The sequence below is a fragment of the Echinops telfairi genome, unplaced genomic scaffold (genome assembly GCF_000313985.2).
Source record: "Echinops telfairi isolate 266 unplaced genomic scaffold, ASM31398v2 ScPeMD7_18;HRSCAF=68, whole genome shotgun sequence".
NCBI lineage: Eukaryota > Metazoa > Chordata > Mammalia > Afrosoricida > Tenrecidae > Echinops > Echinops telfairi.
The window spans coordinates 80,544,534-80,550,268 of NW_022103915.1; the positions used below are offsets into that span (position 1 = coordinate 80,544,534).

At 37.9% G+C, this 5,735-nt stretch overlaps 1 pseudogene; it reads right to left on the reverse strand.

Annotated features, from left to right (window-relative positions):
• Positions 1–1,222: 1,222 nt before the first annotated feature.
• LOC101643141 lies at positions 1,223–2,223 on the reverse strand (annotated as a pseudogene).
• Positions 2,224–5,735: the final 3,512 nt, after the last annotated feature.

Genomic DNA, 5,735 nt, shown 5'->3' on the forward strand with positions numbered 1-5,735 from the left:
TTAGGGGCTCATACAACTGTTATTGCAATCCATGCACACATCAATTGTGTAAAGCGCATTTGTACATCATTCTCAAAACATTTTCTCTCCACTTAAACACCCGACATTAGGTCCTCATTTTTCCCCTCCCTCCCCGCTACCCCCTCCCTTATGAGCCCTTGATAGTTCATAAATTGGTATTTTGTCATATCTTGCCCTGTCCAACATCTCCCTTCACCCACTTTTCGGTTGTCTGTCCCCCAGGGAGGAGGTCACACACAGTTCCCTGTAATCGGTTCCCTCTTTCCTACCCATTCTCCCTTTACCCTCCCTGTTTCGCCACTCACACCACTGGTCCTGCAGGGCTCATCCGCCCTGGATTCCCTGTATTTTCAGTTCCCATCTGTACCAGTGTACATCCTCTGGTCTAGCCAGACTTGCAAGGCCGAATTCCATTCACTTTCAATCAACATCTACTTAGGATGTCCTGGGATGAGTAAGAATTTGTAAAAAAAACAATCTGATTTAAATAATGACACCAATACATCAGCTCACATGACAAAAGTAGCTGGAATAGATATAGTTTCTGATGGTCCCAGGTGAGCCCTTAGGAGACATTGGCAACAAGAATGATGACAAAAAGCTAATCCCGACACAGTGCTTTCCCATTGGCCAGGTTAAACCAGATACTCTTGTTCCAACTTGAATTCATGACAGGGAAGGTAAAAAAATGTTAAAAAACAAAAATGTCACTTTGAATCTAAGATGTGCCTGAAACAAGTCATGGTACATTGATAGCCTCGTATGCCTGGGTAAGCTCGACGATGAGTAAGGAAGATGGAAGAAGAAATGACACATTTATTGGAATCTCAAAACTGAACTCACTTCCATTGAGTTGTTTCTTACTCCTAGCCAGCCTATAGGACAAAGTATAACTTCTCATGTGAGATTTTGAGACTGAATCTTTACAGACATGGAAAGCCTCATCTATCTCCCAGGGCGTGAGACAGTTTCCAACTGCTTACCTTACTAATCTTTTTTTTTTTGGGGGGGGGGTTATAGTGTACTTTATTGATGGTACATGACAAGGTGGAGTTCTCTAAGCCGCTCCCATTCCTTCAGGAGGTCTAGATGGAATATTCTCAGTGTGTTGGGGGATTGAATTAGGGGCAAAGACTCCCCAGCAGCTGAGGGCCTCTCTTCCTCTAGTGCTGTTGCTGGGGCTGGTGGTCCAGGGGGGCTCTTACTCCTTGGAGGCCATGTGGACCATGAGGTCCACCACTCTGTGGCTGTAGCCAAATTCATTGTCATACCAGGAAATGAGCTTGACAAAGCGGTCGTTGAGGGCAATGCCAGCCCCAGCACCACAGGTGAACGAGTGGGGGTCACTGTTTAAGTCACAGAGACAACCTGGTCTTAAGTGTAGCCCAGGATGCCCTTTAGGGGACCATTGGCCTCCTGCTTCACCACCTTCTTGATGTCATCGTACTTGGCAGCTTTCTCCAGATGGCAGGTGAGATCCATGATGGACACATTGGGGGTGGGTACATGGAAGGCCACGCTAGTCAGTTTCCCATTCGGCTCCGGGATAACCTTGCCCACAGCCTTGACAGCACCAGTAGATGCAGGGATGATGTTCTGAGCAGCCCCACGGCCATCACACCAGAGCTTCCCAGAGGGGCCATCCACAATCTTCTGGGTGGCAGTGATGGCATGAAGTGTGGTCATGAGTCCTTCCATGATGCCAAAATTGTCATGGATGACCTTGGCCAGGCGGGCTAAGCAGTTGGTGGTGCAGGAGGCATTGCTGACATTCTTGAGGGAGTTGTCATACTTCTCGTGGTTCACGCCCATCACAAACATGGGGGCATCAGCAGAAGGGGCAGAGATGATCACCCTTTTGGCACCGCCCTTCAAGCGAGCCCCAGCCTTCTCTATGGTGGTGAAGACACCAGTGGACTCTACGACATACTCAGCACTGGCCTCACCTCATTTGATGTTGGCGGGATCTCGCTCCTGGAAGATGGAGATGGCCTTCCCACTGACCATAAGCTTCCCATTCTCAGCCTTGACAGTGCCATTGAACTTGCCGTGGGTGGACTCATACTGGAACATGTAGACCATGTAGTTCAGATCAATGAAGGGGTCACTGATGGCAACAATTTCCACATTGCCAGAATTGAAAGCAGCCCTGGTGACCAGGCACCCAATGCGGCCAAATCCGTGCACTCCGCCCTTCCCCATCGTGTCTCCGGGAGGCGGCGGGGACTGAAAGGGGACGGGAGAGGCGGCTGTCTGTCGCACGAAGAGGAGCACTGTTGACCCATTCTTTAGTTTCAAATGTATTATATTTTTACCTGTGTCTTCACGGGATACTTCAGAATCTCAGGTATCCCACTTGTATTTTACACGGATTTTTTAATTTTAGAACTAAATCTTTTCAAAACTCATTATTTGGTAAAAGGTTTAATGATAACTTCCTGCTATACATTCTCAGATATCCATAAATATACTACTTTTAAATCCTTATAAATTCAATTTGTATGAGAAAATAATCTATAATCATTATCATAAAACATTAGATGTAAAATATTTTGAAAACACTCCATCTGACTTCTGCTCAAAGTGAAAGACTAAATTAAACATAGTATTCAATATCTGTGTACATATGTAGTATACATCCTGGTACATTTGTGTACAAATTGTGTCTGGGCACACTGTGGAGCTATTGCACATTTGGGACCAGACTATTGCAATTAATGTAAATATTACAATAAAGGGAGTCACATGATAATTTGTTCCCACAGTGCATATTAAGATTATGTTTACACTTTATTGTACATGATTAAAAGTGCTATAGCATTATGACAAATTTGGGAAAATTTTGAGAGATACCAAAATCTTATAAAAAGACATGAATAGCGCACACTTTGTTGGAACAATGGTGTCAATAGAATTTCTTGATAATTATGCAAACCTTCAATTACTTGATAATTATACAAACCTTCAATTTGTAGATACATGAATCTGTAAAGCACAATAAAGCAAACTCTAATAAAATGAGAAATGCCTGTACATTTTTACTTAGATATGCAGTCACAGGAATATTCTCATGTTATAAAGCAAGCTTAACATTGTTGGTTCTTTCATTGATACCATTGATATACTCTGATCCAACAAAGGAAAATATTGTCATAAGACAACCTTCAAATATTTTATCACAACCATCCTCTTTCCCTTTAATCCTCTCTTCTCTAAATTGAAGAGTTCCAATTTAAACCAGAGTTCACAAATCCCTCACCACACTAATCCTTATCTTTCATACACACTCCAATTTTCAAAATTTCCCTAAGAATGTAATATTCTTACTGAACAACATAATCCAGATGAACCAACAGAGAGTGCTATAAAACTCGCTTTCCAGGGACCAGGATAACCTAAGATCGCAAATATATGACATCTGGTAGAAACTATATCTTTCACAAATCTAGCTTTTCTCAAATCCTAAGTGAAATTTGTCCTTGTTAAGATGTTCTTGTTATTCTAACATTCCAATATTCCCGATATTCTAGTTTTGATGTAATTGAAGCTTGACTGAATCAATTATGTTACTAACTATCCCTCCCACTTTTCTTTACATCTGAAAGTAAGATAATTTGGTATTTATGACTTCATTCAAATGGTTGATAACATTTTTCAACAGTAGAAATGCAGAAGACAAAATCTTGTGGCAATTCAGATGGCAGCAAGTCGTTAGCTTTTGTTCTACTTGTCCCCCTTTGTAAGACATTTTTTTAAAAGAAAAATAACTCATGGTTAAAAATTGTAATGATATTTTTTAAAGGTTTAAAGTACTTCTATTGTGATTTTAATCCCCAGAGAATAACAGTGTCTAATATTGTAGCACATATATCTATAGAGATAGATTTTTCTACCTATTTCTTATGCCATATATTTATAATTTCTAATAAAGGAATTCACCTATAAATATTATTCTACATCAATTTTAAAAACATTAGCTTTTATTACAAGTCAGACCATTTCAAATTACTTAACTGATTTTAATAGTTTCATTCTATGATGGCTTATAGTAACATTACAATTTACTTAACTTTATTGATGTACATAATTGAGGTAAAATTTTTGCTATAAAATACATTGAATTGAAATTTTTATACTGAGTGTTTATGTATATATATACTGAAATATACTTATTTATATATGTATACTGAAATGTATCTACTTGTGCAGCTGTAAGAGTATAGCTTCATTAACATAATTTCATTAACATAATATATTCCTTAAAGTAGTATTGCTGAGTAAAAAATTATAGACATTTTCAGATTTGTTCAGTTCTTCCAAATTTGCCCACTCAAAATGTGATACTAAATGACACCTCAACAAACTTTCCATGATAGTCCCCACTTGCTTATAGCATTGTAAACATTATTACTATTGTGAATGTATGTCAAAATGATAGTTCAAAACTTATCAAACTTTATTAAGCTTTTTCCTTGTCAATTTGTCTTTTTTGGTCAATTTGTTTTTAATACAGAAATATGTCAATGTCTCCAATAAATTTTTCTTCTGTAGATTCTGTAGTTTGTATATATATTCTTTTTCTGTTGACTTTTAATTGATTTTTAAGTTTTCAAATTACAGAAGCAATATACTTTCCCCAAAGTTGTATATTGTCTATATTCATAGGATTTTCCCATTTCCATATATATATATATTTTAACGTGGCTACAATGCTTAAATATTTTTTATTTCCTCTGAGTTTTAAATCATGCCTTAGTTTACCCACTACATAAGTACTGTATTAAACTTTATCCACTATATAATAATCAAAGAAAAACTGTTTTACTTGAATCATTTGTAATCTTATATATAAGTAAATGTAAATTAGTAATTTGTGTTGGTGTAAAAAAAGAGCTTTGGTGGAATTATGGGTTACTAGGGACCTACAAACTGCAATGTCAGCAGTTTGAAACCACCAGGTGCTTTGTAGGAGAAAGCTGAGGCTTTCTGTTCCTATAAAATTTGCAGACTCAGAAACCCTATTGTACAGGGTGGCTTTGAGTTGGAATCAACTCAAAGGCACTAAGTTTGGTTTTGAGTTTGTAAAGGACTTAAAAAGTCATATTCATTATTCTCAAGTAAATACTTAGCTATCCCTCTAATCTGAAATGACACCTAACTTGTTCAAAATTCCCATATATACTTCGCTCTACATATATCAGGATTTGATTTGATTTGTCAGCACCATGCTGTTTTACATACAGCATCATCTGTCTCTTTTTCGAGTTTTCTATAAATCATTAGTGCTTGGCAATTACAATTTGTCAGCATCAATATTAGTAGTAGTAGTATATAAGCAACATGAGAAAATACATTCCCACTGAAAGAAAAAAAATTGAACAAGGGAACAGAAGGGTGATAAAGTAGGAAGGGAAGTAAAGAATGAACAGCTGTTTGTGACTATTCCGCTAGCCTCATAGATGCCTGAGGATTTGGACTTTGATCAAATTTGTCTTTCAACAATAACTCAAGAACTTTATAGGAATACAAGATCTGATCAAAAAGTCTCTTTTTAAGTCATGTTTAGCAAGTTGTAATGAGATGTCTTAGAATAAGTTTGAAATACCTATGTGTCTAGCAAAGTATAGACACTGAAGAGAGTTGAAACCTAGGTAATTCCTTAAACTGAGGTGAGGTGCACGGGCCCGCTCTCATCTCTCAGTGCTACGTGTTTC